Source organism: Gopherus flavomarginatus, chromosome 6 (genome assembly GCF_025201925.1).
Source record: "Gopherus flavomarginatus isolate rGopFla2 chromosome 6, rGopFla2.mat.asm, whole genome shotgun sequence".
Classification (NCBI taxonomy): Eukaryota; Metazoa; Chordata; order Testudines; family Testudinidae; genus Gopherus; species Gopherus flavomarginatus.
The window spans coordinates 37,996,907-38,015,854 of record NC_066622.1 but is presented as its reverse complement, the minus strand read 5'-3'; the positions used below and the strand labels follow the sequence as shown (position 1 = coordinate 38,015,854).

At 45.0% G+C, this 18,948-nt stretch overlaps 1 protein-coding gene across 21 annotated transcripts in view; it reads right to left on the bottom strand.

The window, feature by feature from the left end:
* RAF1 (Raf-1 proto-oncogene, serine/threonine kinase) overlaps positions 1–18,948 on the bottom strand; it is a 118,838-nt gene that overhangs the window by 78,850 nt on the left and 21,040 nt on the right. For 3 of the 21 annotated variants that reach the window (XM_050957791.1, XM_050957778.1, XM_050957789.1), the window contains exon 2: positions 17,887–17,955. The exons of 13 other annotated variants lie outside the window; for them this stretch is intronic. The gene's annotated coding sequence lies outside the window, so the exon portion shown is untranslated. Of the gene's footprint in view, positions 1–757; positions 783–5,132; positions 5,176–8,872; positions 8,967–17,886; positions 17,956–18,948 lie in introns of those variants that run through there. 5 more of the 21 variants (XM_050957782.1, XM_050957799.1, XM_050957786.1 and 2 more) reach the window with 4 other exon arrangements.

The following is an 18,948-nucleotide window of genomic DNA, read 5'->3' as shown; positions in this document are numbered from 1 at the left end:
TTGGCCTACTCTCTACGTTGTCTTTATTAAAAAGAGATATAAAATCATTTTTCTCCAGTTTAAATTTATGCCTCAGACTCTCTGAAGCATCTTTCCTAATATTATTGGAAATCTCTGTTATGGGCTGCAGCCATATAACACTAGTCTGCAAGATGGTCCGGTTTCATAAACTAAGCAGAGTCAGTACTTGGACAGAAAAGCAAAGGAAATCCCAGGAACTACCAGTGGTGCTGGCAATTCCATACTGCAGATGGCAGTCTGAGTCACTACTGAATCACTCCACTAGGCATGGCGCTGAGGTACCATGCTGAGAGACATGCCAACCTCCAGATTATAATCCTCAATAAGGGCAAATTTATGTTCAGCTATAGTTTATTTTATTTTTTCTATTTAGAAGAAAAGGGATGTCAGCCCTTACATCCTAGCCAAATTCCAACTTGGATACCTATAGGGTCGCACACTTTGTTGCTTCTGTAGCCTGAACTCACTGACTGCACTAGGGGCGTCTTTATTTCACCCCATCTCCACAAGCTGTGTGTGCCAGCCACCCCTCCCATCTCCTCCTATTTCAGGTACTCCCTGCAACCCCCCCTCCCTCATGGCACTGCTGTACCTGCCCCATTCCTGCCTTCCACCTCATGCCAGTGGCTCGTGGGTACCCTATTTCATCCTTTCTCCGCAATGCGAGAGTCCCCCATTCTCTCCACCCATAACAGAGGTGGTGTGTACTCCCATTCACACATACCCCCCTTTTCACCTCATGCCAGCAGTCCATTCATTTTTACTGATGTTCCACAGAAAATAATGGCAGGAACATGTGTGTGCTCATGTAAGAGATCAAAGGGAATGGAATGGGACATCAACATTTATCGCCCTCTTTCGCAAGTCTACAGCTCTAGTTTGGTGCATAAGAGCAGCACTTGGTAATCTAAAGAATAAAAAAATAAAGAACATTTTACATAACTATAGCTTGGCTACTAGCAGTTTGTTTAGATTTAAACACATTACAAATGTTTTCACCCTTCACACATCCCTGTTTTAATGATGATTTGTAGAGCACAAAATGAGAATGTGTGCTGATTGAATTCTCTATCAAATATCAGCACTAAACTGGTTCTATCATAACACTAAGCAATCCCCTCCTTCTAACTGTGCCAAAAGCAATAGGTTGTCCCAGATGTTGTAGTATCAAAGGGTTGAAAAATTTTCAAAAGTACCTAAGTGAGGAGCTCAAATCCCACTGAAAGTTAATGGGACTAAGGCACTTAAGGAGCATACATCCTCTACACTTATTTCCCAAAAAATCTCAACTTGATGTTGTACTTGTTTTCCTTAGCACTGAAATACCAGCTAATAGTTTTCCCCAACCTTGCCAAACTTCAGGATAACAAATTTGTTAAGATCAGGGAGACTCTACATTAACCTATCACAGTTAAAAATGCAACTGACACATAAGAGTCCCACCAAGTTACACACAAAAATGTAGAATGAAGACAAATCAATGGGTGCTATAACTTCCTGTTATTTCTAATCAATTTAAGAAGCATTCATAAAAGCCTTTGATTCTGATATGCAAAATATACACGCTACTGAACATGAATATCAAAAGACCTGGTATTACTATGCTGGTTTTACAATGCCTTCCAGCTATGTATTTATTGCCTTTAAAGAGAAATGCTGCAAACATTATTTTGACTTTTTAGAATTATATCACTGGCCACATGATGTCACATCCTTAGATTGTACATAGGGCTTTAACAATTCACCAGGCATCAACAAGAGGCCTATAAGAAAGATTTTTGAGGGGGAAGCTTCTACCATCAGTGAGATCCAGGAATGCAGAAAGCTAGACACTCATCAACTTCTAGCTGCTGGGAAGAAGAGGGTGCTCTCCATGCTCTTTGTAGCACCACAGGTGTGATTAAAACCCAGCCATTTCCAACCCCCCCTGTACAGAAAGGGTGCTCTCTCCACCTCACCCCAAAAGCCTCCTTCAGACCTGGTCCTGATCGCGGATGACCCCGAGAGGCTCCAGAGCATGCTCAACACCATCGGGAGAGCCGCTGACTGGATGGGTCTCCGCTTTAACGCCAAGAAGTGCGCGTCGCTCCACGTCGACGGGAGCGAGAGACAGTGCAGACGATGGAGTTCCAGATCCAGGGCGAGTCCGTCGTTCCCCTGGCAGAAGGGCAGGCGTACCAACACCTCGGCACACCGATGGGCGTCCGCGTCCGGCAGACCCCTGAGGACACCATCTGGGAGATCCTACAGGACGCTGCCAAGATCGACGCATCCCTGCTGGCGCCGTGGCAGAAGATTAACGCCCTCAACACTTTCCTGATCCCCCGCATCGCCTTCATCTTGAGAGGTTCCGCCGTGGCAAAGATGCCCCTCAACAAGGCAGACAACACCATCCGGCAGCTGGTCAAGCAGTGGCTGTCCCTGCCCCAGTGAGCCAGCAACGAGCTCATATATATTGCCCACAGGCACGGTGGTGCCAACGTCCCCCGCATGGGTGACCTCTGCAACATTGCGGTCGTCACGCATGCCTTCCGCCTCCTGACGTGCCCAGACGCCACGGTAAAGAACGTCGCAGCGGCCGCCCTACGTATTGTCATCGAGAAGCGAATTGACAGGCCTCCCTCCGGCCCGGATGTAGCCACTTTCCTGAGTGGCTCCCTAGACGGTGAATTCGCCCGGGACGGGGGCGACATCGCCTCGCTGTGGCCCTGCGCCCGCAACGCCACGCGCCGGCTGGGAAAACGACTGGGCTGCCGCTGGATATGGAGCGAGGAACGACAGGAGCTGAGAGTCCTGGTGCCGTGGATTGAGACGGAGGGCAACACCATCGTCAGCCCCGGAGCCAGAGGCCTGCTGGAGAAGTCACTGAAGGCCGCTGTCCACGCGCTCTATGTGGACACCCTGAGGAAAAAACCCGACCAAGGCAAGGTCTTCGAGGTGATCAGCAAGTGGGACTCCAGCAACCACTTTCTCCTCGCGGGCAGCTTCACCCGTTTCGCTGACTGGCGGTTCATACATCGCGCCCGACTGAACTGCGTCCCGCTCAATGGAGCTGTCCACCATGGGAACCGAGACAAGCACTGCAGGAAGTGCGGGGACACCATGGAGACCCTGTCCCACGTCCTGTACAGCTGCAAGCCCCACGCCAGAGCCTGGCAGCTGCGCCACAACGCCGTCCAGGACCGGCTGGTGAAGGCCATTGCCCCACACCTGGGTGAGATCGCAGTCAACTGCACCATCCCCGACACCGACAGCCTGCTGCACCTGGACATCGTCGTCACAGACGAGGAGCGGAAAAAGATCATCCTCATCGACGTGACGATCCCGTTAGAGAACAGGACCCCGGCCTTCCACGAAGCCCGAGCCCGTAAACTCGAAAAATATGCCTCCTTGGCTGACACCCTGCGGGCAAAGGGCTACGAGGTTTACACCGACGCCCTGATCGTCGGGGCGCTGGTTGCCTGGGACCCCTGTAATGAACGTGTACTTAGGGCCTGTGGGGTGGGCCGTCGCTATGCACGGCTCATGAGACGTTTGATGGTCTCGGACACTATCCAGTGGTCTAGGGACATTTACACAGAGCACATCACCGGCCACAGCCAATACTAGGAGTGAGCCGGCGTGGCTTCGTGCACCCACGGGGGGGAGGAGGCCTATAAACCCCCCCTACTGAACCATATCCCCTGAGCCCTAAACCCACCGAACTGGATTCCACCATGCGAGGATCATCCTGTCCCCACTACCCGGCCCGCTTACTTATACCCATGACAGCGTGTAACTCACTGTATGAGCGATGTACTTTCACTGCTTCTTGACCCCACCCACCGTACACCCTGCATTGGGGACCTTACAGACTGTATATATTATGTGCTAACCAATTTCCAAATACCAGCGTCCCCCTATACTCTGTATGTTACCCCCAATGACCAATAACTGATGCTTCAAACTCTTTGTATCATCTTTATTTAAATATTCTCTAATAAACTTTTAAATCTGCTACTCACCTTCCCCTATTCCCTTATATGCTGCTGGGGTGGTGGAGATCCCTAACTAGTCTACTCTCTCTCTCCCCCCGACCTCTACTTTTCAATCTTCTTCCAGACTTCCCTGGGAGGCAGCAATGTGACAATGACATGATTCCGGTCAGTTTCACTGATGTCCCAAAAATTCTGATGGAGCAACGCAACGCAACTGCCCAGAATCATGTGAGCTTCGCACTGCTGCATTTGACTTTTACTGAAATAGTTAAGCTGTTTTTGAGCACAATTATTTTTTTTTTAAAAAAATCAGTTTTTCTAAAAAAAAATATATATATATATATCTTGTAATCGCTTTTTGAACACTTGTAACAGCTCAATGGAAGCTGATGCAAACACACAACGATAATGAGGAGTCCTTAGTTCGTAGGTGTTCCTTTCACAAGTCTCATGAAAACTTGATTTGTTGTGGCTGAATTATAAAAAAAAGTTTTTAAAAGTATTTAGTGTATCAATACAAGATTAAACCATTAAAACTAATACGCTCCTAAAGTTCCTTCATCTGACACTGCATATATTTGTAAACAGACTCAGTGGAATCTCAATCAAAAAGAGGTCACCTCAGGATTCTACAGGATATACACAAGTATAGTCAAAGTGGAACAATATTTCAGTTATAATCGGTTGGGCACTGAATTGTGCTATGGAGGTGCATAAAAAAGAAAGACACAGGAATGCCGAAGGAGGCATTTCTTCCACATGATAGAGAAAGGTGGAAATCTAATCTGACAAGGGCTCCCGCCTCATTTACTGCATATGTGCAATACACAGCATTGTACTCATGTCTAGTGAATAGCAGCATACAGTACATGTTTTTTCATTTTTCTTTTTTAAAAAGTAGGAAAATCTATATAAAAGAACTGCATTAAAGACATTCAAATTGCAAATTGACCCCATCAACAGTCAGGAAGTGACAAAAATTAAAGTTGCATGTGCAATCTTAACCCTGCTACCTTATATGCATATACATTCTCCTTATATAGTATATGTATGAAATACAATAAACTATACTAAAAGAATATTTGTTGCAAAATCAGGCACAGATAAGTCAGGAAATGCCATATTCACGGTTACCTTTGCCAAGTTATATCTGCCCCACTACATGTCTATCTTGTGCACTGAATGAGGCAAGGTCCTGTTGAAAAAATAGAATGTGAGCATGCAACTAAAGACTGTATCATATAATGTATATGCACAAGGAGAAAGAATTAAGTTTCCACTGACAAACATAAATCTGGCATTTCCCAACTCTGAAGTGCTTTGACTTTGCAATCTAAATACCATTCTTTTAATGTATTGTCTGAATTTGCAAGGCCTAACACTCAACTTAATGGCATTTCTCTGTTTGGATGTAACACGATAACTTCTGAATGCCGTATCCATTCAATTCCAAGAGTTCAGGGACTGTTCTAGGTGTCAATGGGCAGAACCTACTGATTTTGGTGGAAATGGGAAAAACCAAAAAAGGAAAATGGAAGACACATGGAATTCCCTGGCAATACACCTGATCTTAGTTCTGCCAATTCTCACAATACCGTTTTAAAATGTTGACACTCTGAAATAGAAAGAAAATAAAGAATGGTGGTTTTGAAGGGAGATGGTGATGCACACAGAACTACTGACACAGGAAGTAGAATGAAAGAGGCACACAGAACCCATGGCACACACACGGAATGGGGGAACCTGGCATGGAGTAGAAAGGAGAAATTGGGGGCATGAGAAATTGTCTGGTGAGGGCAATGCACTCAGCCTAGAGAAGCAATGAAGCATGTGACCCTATATTTTATTTGAATGTAATTTCCTAGATAGGTTGGGGGGGGGGGTTAAGAAAAAAGGTACAAACAAATACTATTATGTGCAACTAGAAAAACCTCTAACCAAAGAGAGCCACAACATGAGCTAAAGGATTAATTATATAGCTAGCACAAGCAGAAGGCTCTCTCATAGTGAAGATAGCGGGGGCATGGGGAAAGGAAGGGGGTAGCCAAGCTTTGTCCACCTCTTTTCCCCTTCTCCACCAGGAGGTAGGGTTCTGGGTTCGGGAGGCAAGAATGAGGAGAAATGGGCCATGTGCTGTGACTGGGGGATGGGACAAGCTTACTTTCTTCTCTCCCACACCTCCTGAAATCTCTTTTCAGCTGCTCCAGCAGCTTACAGGTATTCCTTTGTGCAGCACGTGTGGCGCTGGTGGTACCAATCTAAGAATTAAAATGTTCCTTTTTTTATTATTATTTTTAGGTATGCTACCAAATTTTTTGAGGAATATAAAAGACAGGAAAAGGCAATTTTTTAAACTTGTATCTTGCCAAAAGCTGAACAAAATTTCATGGGACAAAGAAAAAGCACTTCTCCAACCCAAGGGCGTTCCTCCTGCCAAATATGAAAAGCCTACCGCGTACCAAAGAATAGTGAGAGGCTGTCAAGTAAAGATCATGAGAATCCATAAAGATCGCAAGAATCTTATAAAGGAAAGTGTTAGGCAGTGTAAATATGGGGACTGCAACCAGCTTCTCCTATAATACGAGTCTTCAATTACATGTTCACATACTTTTTTCCTCAAAAAACCCTTGCCTTTGGACCCTTAGAACATTGGACAATAAAGCAAGGTTATGGAGTGCATTTGTTGAGGGGTTCAAAGCACCCCTCCTATGCACTGCACTAATTGGCTAGTGTGTCATGCATAAGCCTGGGATTCACTGTAAAAGTTTTAAGGCATGTAGCAAATGAAACAGGATTCTGCTGGAAAAGAATAAATACTTTTGTGACTAACGCACTGGACTAGGAACCTAGCAATATGGGTTCTATTCCTGCCTCCGCTGCAGACTTCTCATGTGACCTTGGGCAACTCATTTAGACCCTGATTCAGAAAGCACTTAGCACATACTTAACTTTAAGCATGGGTATATTTCCACTGAATTTGAGGAGATTATTCATATGCTTGAAGTTAAGCACATTCTTAGTAGTTTTACTGAATTCTGGAATCTTAACCTGTGCCTCAGTACCACATCTGTAAAATCGTAGTAATACGGTCCTTCCTGGTCCTATGGGGATGTTCTGGGAATAACTTAATCAAGTTATCATACTACAGTTATGACAGCCATAGAAAAAACTAGAAAAAAATCTGTGACGTAATCAGAGCCACTGTGTAGTCATTTAAGAATACTTGTATGTTGATTTGGGTATTAGATGTTTACAGTATGAATACGCTGGTTTAATCTAATCAGAGGCTGTAAGGAAAAACAAGCAGGAAGGAAAAACAAATAGTCTCAAGATATTCTACTTCTCCACAAATACTTGAGAGTTAAGAGAGAATGTCAGGACAGGAAAAGACCCTCACACACTGAAGATCAACATTTGTGGCAGGTTAAAAAAGGAACACTTTCTCAAGAGAGGGGAAGTTGTTTGGGGGAACCAGAGGAAGACTGCTGGGGATGTCTGAAGAAGTTAAGACTGTCTAGGTTACTATCAGGTGGCGATAAGCCTTTAGGTACGACACATATCCATTTACTTCAGTGGTTTTCAACCTTTTTTCATTTGCAGACCCCTAAAAACGTTCAAATGGAGGTGCAGACCTCTTCAGAAATTCAGTCTGCAGTCTGCATCCCATACCATACAAGTCTTGGGCTATGTCTACACTAGAACTTTTGTTGGCAAAACTTTTGTCGGTCAGGGATCTGAAAAAAACCCACACCCTTGACTGAATCACGTTTCACTGACAAAAACGTCGATGTAGACAGCACTACGTCAGTGGGATGGGAGACATGCTCCCACCGACATAACTACCACTGCTCTTCGTAGGTGGTTTAATTATGCCAGTGGGAAAGCTCTATCCCATCAGAATGGAGCGGCTACACAGGAGACCATACAGAAGAGCAGCTGCAGTAGTACAGCTCTGTCGCTGTAAAGTCTATAGTGTAGACATAGCCTTAGACCAGGGGTGGGCAAACTACAGCCCGTGGAACCGTCCTGCCCGGCCCCCGAGCTCCTGGCCCAGGAGGCTATTCCCCCTCCCCCGCAGCCTCAGCTCGCTCACTCTGCTGCCAGCGCAATGCTCTGGGCAGCGGGGCTGTGAGCTCCTGGGACAACGCAGTCGCAGAGCCCGGCCTGATCCAGTCTCTGTGCTGCGTGGTAGCAGCGTGGCCCAACTCCAGACAGGAGGAGCGGCAGTAGAGCCGCCAGCCACCAGTGCTCCAAGCAGCGCAGTAAGGAAGCAGGAAGCGGGGAGGTGGATAGAGGGCAGGAGAGTTTGGGGTGGTGGTGAGGGGGCAGGGATGTGGATGGTGGTTGGGGTGGAAATGGGGTTGAATGGGGGCAGGGGTCCCTGGGGGCAGTTAGAAAGGAGGGGTGGTTGGATGGGGCAGCAAGTGGCAGTCAGGGGAAGAAGTTTCAGGGACAGTCAGGGAATGGGGAAAAGGGATGGTTGGACGGGGCAGGAGTCCCAGGGGGGCTGTCAGACATGAGTGGTGGGGTTGGATGGGGTGGCGGGGGTCCAGGGGAAGTCAGGGGACAGGGAGTGGGGGTGTGTAGATGAGGCAGGGGACTGGGGGGGGCAGAGAGGAGATGGGGGCCAGGCCACGACCTTCTCCCCTAACCAGCCCTCCATACAATTTACGAAACCCAATGCAGCCCTTAGGCCAAAGAGTTTGCCCGCCCCTGCCTTAAACTGAAAACTGATGGAACAGAATTCAACTATAAATGTTACACATGCGTGGCACAGCATTTGATGCAGTGTGAAAAAGGGCATTAAACTGTGAGCTTTTATAGTACCAACAAGACTTTCAGGTTTTGACCAGTAGGTGGGGGTATTCACATACTTTTGCTTGATCAGAAAAATTAAATGCCTTTTGGGGATCTGTCACTTGATTTTCATAGTCACCCTTCGCTGACCCATTAGACATAGTACGCGGACCTCCAGGGGTACTTGGACCACAGAATGAAAACCACTGGTGTAGACTGTTTTAAAATCCTTTTTTCTCCTCTTGTGCTCTGTACCTACTAAAATAAAAAATACTTTAGTTTTAAGAAGGCTCTTTTATCACTGTGTACCAGTGGTTACAGGCTCCTGAAGGGAAGAACCGCAGGTGTCCAAACACAGTTGTATTGGCTGGGTAAGCACAGTTGATACACAGAGTACTGTAGCTCAGAGCCCGGACAGAGTGGGAGAAGTGCAGAATTCCATCCTGCGATAGGAAAGGCATGAAGCTTTAGACCTGAAGGAGTGCCCTCAAAGACCAGAAAGGGGACAGAGGTACTGCTAGCCCGGTAACCATCTGAAAAGTACTTTCCTTATTTAGTGAAGGAGCTGGCTGGTGTGCAATAAATGAAATATGGGGCCAAATGATTAGAATAGGCAGTTGTCACTCCTCAAGCACTTTTCAAACTGCACATTGAATAAGGCCAGGGTGCTGAGGAAAAACAGTAGGTGATCATAACAGACACAAGGTGACAGTTATAACTGCACAGGCAGCTTTAGTTTTATTATTTCATGACTTGAGTGTTCTTGTTTGCAATCTTAATGTTCTTTTAACATAGTAGTTTCATATGTATATTATGTTGTGTTCTAACTTGAAAAACAAAGAATGCTTTTAATTAGCTTAAACAGCCTAAGGAGCCTACTGTCCCCTTCATGTACACACATACCTGACTTCCATCATCACTAATAGGAATTACAGAAGCAGCAAAAGAACTTTCTCTAACTATGTATTTTTATTTCTTAACCATAACAATATTTGTTGTTCTTGCTCTGGGCATTGGCATTGTGGAACAGACACTACCATGATCTCAGGTATTGATAAAGGTGATCTACAAATAAAAGTATTCCCACTTCCCGCTCCGCCCCCCACACTTATGTTCTTGTTTTTACCTTAGAAAAAACAGGAAAGTAAAAAGTCTTCTCTTTCCATGGTTGGATTTGTAATATTAAAAAAGCACAAAAAACTGACCAGACCTTTATACACTGCAAATGCGGCAAAACTGGAGTACAAAACCCTCTCCTTCATTATTCTTTGCAAGCTGCCTTTAAATTAACATTGACTCCTGAAGCAGTTCTTCTATAGCTTTGAATGAAGAGAGTTTCAGTGGCAGATTGAAACGAGTAATCTGAAAACTACTTTCTGATTCCAAAAGGCTTCAAATTGCACACAGACAGAAGAAATTCTCCACAAATTAGACAAGAGAAAAAAGGAGCTAATTATTGGACCGCTGAAAAATATACCACATGACGCTGTCATATGTAACAGGTATAACAGGTCACTTTGAATATAGTAGCGCTGAGACTACTATATATACTTGATCATAAGCCAGTTCGTTTATAAGCTGACCCCACCGACCCCAAGATGGATAAGTAAAAATGGAATTTTTTTATGATCCGTTCATAAGCCGATCCTATAATTCAAGGGTCAGCAAACTCTGGCTCCCGGGCCATCAGGATAAGCCACTGGCGGGCCAAGAAAGTTTATTTACCTCGAGTGCCCGCAGGCACGGAGGTAAACCTAAGTAAACAAAAGTGTCCTGGTGGGCCAGCTTCTTACCCTGGAGGGCCAGGACAGCAACTGGTGGGGAAATTTGGAGGGGGAGGGAAGGGAAGAAGATGAAGGTCAGAGGAGTAACCCCTGTGACCACCCCCCACATGACCCCATCCCTGGCCCGAGACCCCCACCACTCTCCCCATCCCACCCCTTCCCACCTTATCTGGGGAGGGCCAGGGGAAGATGTCTCTGGCCTGGCTGGAGCTGCTCCGGCAAGCTAGGCAGTGCAGCCGCAGCATGCTCCAGTGGGCTGGGCGGCACAGCTGCAGCGTGCTCCAGCGGGCCGGGCAGCACGGCCACGGGCTGCTCTGGAGGTAGGGCCGAGCGGCATGGCTTCAGCCTCCCAGCCCCAGAGCTGCAGCTGCTTCGGGAGGCTGGGAGGAGAGCAGCGTGGCCAGAAGCGGAGAGACTCTGGCCCCACCTCTTCCCTTCTGGCTCTGCTGGTTGTGTTGTCTCTCCTTTCTCCTTCTGTTGGGGGGAGGGGCTGTGTCCCATCTCTCCCTCTCTATACCCGTTCATAAGTCGACCCCCTTCTCTGGTGCTTCCCTTTTTTACTAAAAAATTCGGCTTATGAACGAGTATATATGGTAATAAATGTTTAATTATTTCACAGTATCTGGAATACAGTTATTTGTCTTATCATACCAAAACAAAAAAATCTGCACTATATCATTTGCATTCCAGGGTGCCATAATGTGCACTGATGTCTTTTATTGTTAGTATAATCATTCTGTTTAAGTCACAATTTCTAGGCTTAGAGCAGTGTACACATACTGATATCTGAAGCCTTTGTTGGAAAATCTCTATGCCAGGTCCAACTACACAGTATCATTAAACATTAACTTGATAGTCTTATATTGTGAATGTACTGAATTTCAGAGGGTGAAAATTATATATATATTTTGAAACATGGTTTAGAACGGGGTTCAGTCTTTTTCCTTCTGAGGCCCCCACCAACATGCTGTAAGAACTCCACAGCCCACCTGTGCCACAATAACTGGTTTTCTGCATATAAAAGTCAAGGTTGGCATTAGCAGGTAGCAAGCAGGGGAATTGCCTGGGGATCCACGCCACAAGGGCCACGGTGAAGCTACATTGCTGATTTCAGCTTCAGCCCCAGGCAGTGGGACTCAGGGCCCCAGGCTTCAATTCCATGCAATGGGGCTTCGTCTTTCTGCTCCGGGCCCCAGCAAGTTTAACACTTGCCCTGCTTGGTGTCCCCCCTGAAACCTGCTCGTGGCCCTCCAGTGGGCCCTGGACCCCTGGTAGAGAACCACTGGTTTAGAATAAATTCCTACCATCTTGAAAATGAAATTAGATAACTTAGTAAATGGTTTATTCTGTCATATGTTCATTTTGTTATTTTAGTGTTGCTGTTAGGCTACGACGACACTGCACTTTTGTCCGCAAGGGACAAAAAAGAAAAAACAATACACACACACACACACACACACACCCCGACCAACGAAAAGCTCCAGTATGGACAGCATTCTGTCGTTGGGAGATGCTCTCCCGTCAAAAAAGCTACCACTGCTCGTTGGGGGTGGTTTTATTTTGCTGGCAGGAGAGCTCTATCCTACTGGCAAAGAGTAGCTTCATAGGAGTCCTTACAGCTGTGCCACTGTAAAGTATGCAGGTAGACATATTCAGGATCAATTCTGATCCAACCTCTACCAAAAAAAACGAAACATTCACATTTAAAACAGATCAATTTAAATTTTGGCCCAAATAACCTATCCTTCTGTTTCAGGGGAGACAAATCTTAAAATCACATAAGGCAAGCAATTATTTACAGTAGACTCTCAGAGTTACAAACTGACTGGTCAACCACACACCTCACTTGGAACCGAAAGTACGCAGACAGTAACAGATACGAAAAAAGAAAATACAATACAGTACTATGTTAAACGTAAATTACTAAAAAAATTAAGGGAGAAGTTTTTAAAAAAAGATTTGACAAGATAAGGAAACTGTTTCTGTGCTTGTTTCATTTAAATTAAGATGGTTAAAAGCAGCATTTTTCTTCTGCATAGTAAAATTTCAAAACCAAATTAAATTGATGTTCAGTTGTAAACTTTCGAAAGAAAAATCATGTTTTTTTCACAGTTACAAACATTTCAGGGTTAGGAACAACCTCCATTCCTGAGGTGTCTGTAACTCTGAGGTTCTACTGTAGAATACTTTTTTGCTCCAGCTAGTATCTGTAGGTATTTCAACTTTGTTGAAACTAAATGAATTTGTACGGACCTTGGAAAAAATCCATTCCAGCGAAAAGATCTTTGACAGGTTTCAGTCAGAAGCGCTTTTATTTTACAGCAATTATTTTGGGAGAGGGAGGTCTACACCTATGCCATCACAAATAGCTGTCCCTCAGTTTATACTCACTCCTGCATCAGTAGATTTCCTTTCTCCTCCAAATGGTTGCTGATTTTATATTTCACAAATATTTCAGCATTACCCTGAATTAAATATCATATAAGTGCCCTTCTCATAGACTGTATTGCCAGTTTATGTTTTCATATATATTGCTGTAGTCTCTATTTATTAATTGCTACCCTACATTGTTTATTTATATTTAATTATTTTTAATATTTAAAAAAATAAGCTCTTCATGTACACACAGAAATTATTGACAACTGTGTGCATATTACTGGAAGTGAATAATAACAATATCAGAACTGTTATCTTTGGGCTCTCAAAAATCAAGATTCCAAGCTAGAGTTTGGTATGGTCTGCAGGCAATTATAGAAGATTTCCCTAACATAGCAAACAAACCTCAATCAAGGGAGAACTGTATCTCATATTTTATTACTTTGTTTATACCATTCTTTCTTCCCTCCCATCCTAGCCCAGAATTATACCTTTCAAGCAGAGTTGATATTGGGACTCATGTTTAAAAAAAATTAAGTGCATAAATACAGTCTTGATTTTTGCTTATGCCATAGTTATCAGGATTGCACAGTCAACTCTAATCGTGCAAAAAATCATCATCTTAGCTATCTGCACACTGAAACTGAAAGCACAAAAGAAGCATGTATTTTGCATGCCTAATTTATTAGTTTCTAGATCGTGGTGATTATTATTAATTGAGCAGTCCTGAGACTCCCACTCCAAAGCCAGATATGGAGAGTGTCGAATCCAACCACATGCAGACTCTAATCACGTTTATTACAGCAGGACAAACTAGGAATAGGGCCCCACTATGCTAGCCACTGTACAGAGTAGCGCACGGCCCCTGCCTTTAAGAGTTTACAATCAAAATTGACAAGACAGGCTGGGGGGGAAAGGACTATAAGTGGAGTTGGTAACGACTATTATTAAGGTTGCCCAAAACTTCCCATTATAAGACCTTGATTTAAGTTCCTTATAACTTTGCCAAACATTAACCAATTTGGGATATCTAGGACCTGATTTTTTAAAGTACTCAGCATTTGTGTAGTACTTCATATGTTCAAAGCACAATTTCCATTGACTACAGTTGCTGCTGGAGTGATCAACATTTCTGCAGGTCTGATCGCAGAGTCTCAAGATGGGCACCTAGAAAGTGAGGAACACACAATTGTGAGAAGTAACTTGCCTAGCATCACACAGGAATTCTGCGGCAGAAGCAGGGAACAAATAGAGTTCTCCAGGAAAGTATTTATCGGCCTTAATTATGAGACAGTCCTCCTCCAATTCCTACTTCAGTCTTACACACTTCCCAACTTTTCTAATAAACGAGGCAAGGACACTACAGACAACAACCTTCTTCAGTACACAACCCTGATTTCCCCAGAGCACAGTGGAAAAAATAGTACTTTGTCATGGCTGTATCATAATGCACAAACACAGGGGGGCTGAATTAAGGCAACCTTAATACTGGCATTTCCTAACTTTTACATGCTTTACTTTGCAAACTTAATATTTTAATGTAACTTGTGTGTGTAATACAATACATAACTAAGGTGACCAGACAGCAAGTGTGAAAAATCAGGACAGGGGGTCGGGGGTAATAGGAGCCTATATAAGAAAAAGACCCAAAAATTGGGACTGTCCCCATAAAATCAGGACATCTGGTTACCCTATACACAACCAAAGTAAACCGTGTGATGGCAACAAATGGCTGCTACTCTAAAAAATGTTATATCAGTTCCAAGATTTTTTTTTTTCGGGGAGTGGAGGGGAGGGAACGGTAGCTTTAGGTAGGAGGGGATGAAGTGGCAAGAAATATGAAGGTAGGAAAGGGGAGCAAGATGTGGGTAAGGACAGATATGGAGTAAAGCTAAGTTAAGAGACTGTGAGGGAGAGTTGGACAAACTGCTGAACAGCACAAGGCACAAAGGCCAGTCAAAACTGTAGAAAGTTCTCTGAACATCTGATGGTCTTTCCTTTGGCTGCTTCTACAGCTGCTCCCCTGTACAGTTCTGGGTCTGAGCATACGGTGGATTGGTGTGGCCACCATTTTATTCCATTCCCCCTCTTCTCCCCCCCCCCCCCCCCCCCCCCATCCCTGCTTTGGCTGTTTCTGCAGCTGCACCTTCTAGCTGGAATCTCTAGCTGATTCCTCTCTGCAGCCTCTGCATGTTGATAGAAACTCTGTCTTTTAGCCCCACCTCTACAGCACACTCCCTTGCTTAACACACTTTTTTTCTTCTTGCAACAGGGTGCAGTTGTGAGGATGTTACCATATTACTGCTAAGAAACAACAAATCTGATCAAATATGAAAACATTGTGTGGTGTGGTATGCTCATGTCAGGTAAGAAATTATTTACAATACTGTCAGGGAGGGGGCATTATTTTTTGTGTTTTTAACCAATAAACCAGAATTAATCACAAAATGTTTAAAACTGAAGACTTAAACGCAGGCTCAGACCCAATATTTCTGAATCCCTGAAAAAAACAGTACCAAGTTTAAGATTACAGGTATAACAAAATGAACAAAAATCTAGCATAGAGCACACTTTATGCAACTTTCAAGAACTGAGTTAGTAAGCTATTCAATACTAAAGAGAAAAGCTTTGAAACAACACTCAGGGGAAAGTTTTACGCTCCATGCCCTACTGTGCCCATGTCAACCAATTTGCAAAGTTCACACAGTTGTAAAATCAACTGCTGTCAAAGTCCAAGATGCAATACCAAGATTCAGGTGTCCTTATGGCTCTCCCTACCACATATTGCCATACACTATTTTAAACTGCAATTTTGTAAGCATTTAGCAGGGAAGCAAGCGCAGTCAGCTATAGTACTTCACCCACATTAAGACAAAATGTTCAGCCAGCAAACACTGAATTCTTATGATTTAGGATTTTTTGCTTTGGGGAGGGATGGCTTTGAAACCCCTCCCCCATCACAATGCAGCAAGAAATGAAGGGGTTGAGACTTGTGTTCCCTCCAAAGCTTAGTGCTAACTCCAGCATTAGGAAAAAAATCAATGTAGAGAAGAAAAAATGAAGCACTCTCCCTCCTCTAAATATTAAGAGAAAGCCATCCATTTCTGCAGAATTAAAACTTTAATTTAAACAATATTAATGAACTACCTTTATAGATGTATTGATAAACTTACAAAAATGTAACCCACACAGAAAGCTGTACTACTGGGTTATGAGTCTGCAGACAGACTAAGTGCCTCTGTTAATGCTCACTGCTTTGCCAAGCAGCAGCAGAATGAAAGCCAGTGAAGACTTTGGTGGGTTTCACTACTGCTTTTCAGAACCCTGGGGGACAATGGTGAAACTCTCGTGGAAAGAATCATGTTGATTTCACTTTGCTGCTGCTTGAGAAACCTCAAAGCAGCAGTAGTCTGGTACTGGAGTTACTCATGGGAAGGAGAAACCAAACTAAGTGAGCAATAGATTCATTGGAACAGTGGTTCCCAAACTGGGGGTCAGGGCCCCTCAGGGGATCACGAGGTTATTATACGGGGGGGTTGCAAGTTGTCAACCTCCACCCCAAACCTCACTTTGCCTCCAGCATTTGTATATATTTTAACACTATTATAAAAGTGTTTTTAATGTATGGGGGGCGGGGTCACACTCAGAGACTTGCTATGTGAAAGGGGTCACCAGTAAAAAGGTTTGAGAGCCACTGCATTAGAACAAGTAACCATGACTCTTATAGTAGCTAGAACTCCGGGAGAAGAGTACCATAACACAGACAACCCTTCCAAACAGACCCTAGCTGAACAGCCAGGAGGCTCTGAAGTTACAGGAAGGAAGATAAGGAAACCCTTCCAGCAGCCAAGGCTGGTGAAAGCATGAAAATGACAGACACCTGCTAGCCAGAAGACAGAACCATAAGCAGGGCCTAGACCAGGAATGGGCAAACTATGGCCTGGGGGCTGCATCTGGCCCTTCAGACATTTTAATCCAGCCTTTGAGCTCCTGCTGGGGAGTGGGGTCCAGGGCTTGCCCCGCTCTGGTACTCCAGCTGGGGAGCAGTGTCGAGGGCTTACTTTACTCAGCACAGCTCCCGCAAGTGACAGCATGTCCCCCTTTCAGCTCCCATGAGTAGGGGCAGCCAGGGGACTCCGTACGCTGCCCCTGCCCCTGCCCCTGCCCCAAGTGCCACCCCCCACTGCTGCCATTGGACTGGAACACAGTGCCTGAGGATGGGGCCTGACCATGCCTCTGTGTAGGAGGCGGAGAGGGGACATGCCGCTGCTTGAAGTAAGCCTGCACCCCTGGATCCCACTATGCCCCAGCCGTCTGCCCCAGCCCTGATCTCCCTCCTGCCCTGCAAAACCCTTGGTCCCAGCCCGGAGCACCCTCCTGCATCCCCAACTCCTCATGCCCAGCCCAACCCCATAGCCCACACTCCAAGTGGGAGCCCTCACCTTCACCTGTACCTCAACCCCCAATTTCTTGAGCATTCATGGCCCGCCATACAATGTACATACCCAGATGTGTCCCTTGGGCCAAAAAGTTTGCCCACCTCGGCCTAAACAGAATCCTTATAAGAATCCCAGAACTAGCACTCTTCCCTTCCTAGCAACTGAAGTTGAGGGAAAAGGCTGTTTCTCATCAAAAGCTTGGTGGAACCACAGGACCTTGCTGGTGCACCAAAGCATATCTCCTCCCATTCTATACCTACCTCTGGCTAGGATATTCACTCCCATATTAAACAGGTGTCCTATAATTTTTTTCTAGCCCTTCCCAAAAGATATATATAAAAGCAGACATTAAAAATCTGTAGAAGTGCAACCTCTCTCAGTATTGCTTCCATATTTTCCAGAATATACACTTACATTTACAATTTTAGGACTGTAAAACTGTTGTGGTCTTTTCTGATCTTCACTCAACAATTATTTTAAGGTCCATCATACCTGAATTGTGCCACACCCAAGGCTGAACACCTGCCCCCTCAATTGTGCTGCTGGTAGAAGACAGAGCAGCTGGTGGAAAAAACAATAAAACCTGAATGAAGTGGCATAACTTTAAAAAGAAAGATTCCTTGAAGTCATAGTAGCAGCATAATGGGCTGAAGAAGTGGTTAAGGCAGAGGTGGGCAAACTATGGCCTGTAGGCCAAATCTGGCCTGCCAGTCATTTTAATCCCAGAGCCTACACCCCTGAGCCTCTTCCTGTGCCCCAATCCCCTGCCCTCTGAACCCCTCGATCCCAGCCCAGAGCACCATCCTGCACCCCAAACCCTTCATCCCCAGCCTGCACCTTCAGCCGGAGACCTCATTCCCCTCCCCGCCCCTAGCACACCTTTCCCCCACCCCAGCCCGGAGCTCCCTGAGCATCCTCCTGCACCCTGAACTCATTTCTGGCCCCACCCCAGAGCCCGCACCCGCAACCAGAGCCCTCACCTCCTCCTGCACCCAACCCCAATGTTGTGAGCATTCATGGCCCGCCATACAATTTCTATTCCCAGATGTGGCCCTTGGGCCAGTAGCCCACCCCAGGATTAAGGGCTGGTCTACACTAGAGAGCTAGGTTGACCTAGCTATATTGCTTGAGAGATGTAGCTAAGCCGACCTAAGCTCCAGCACAGACAGTACAGGGTCGAAGGACGAATTCTTCTGTCAAACTAGCTACCACCTCTTGGAGAGGTGAATTTACTACAGTGATTGAAGAACTCCTTCCATCACGGTAGTATCTATGCTATAAAATTACAGCTTCAGCACTGCAGCTGTGCTACTGTAGCATTTCTAGTGTAGACATTCCCTAAAATACTGAATCAGAGTAAATACATTTAAAAAATTCAAAGGGATTGAGCTATAATCCAGTCCTGCATTTCTATGATTTGTTCATATTTCTGAACCAGAACAAACACATTAACAATTATCAATTGAATTAGAATATTATAAGCAAAACAAAGCTGCCTGATGGACAAAGGTCAAAATTAACACTCAGGATATGTCTACACTACGGGATTATTCC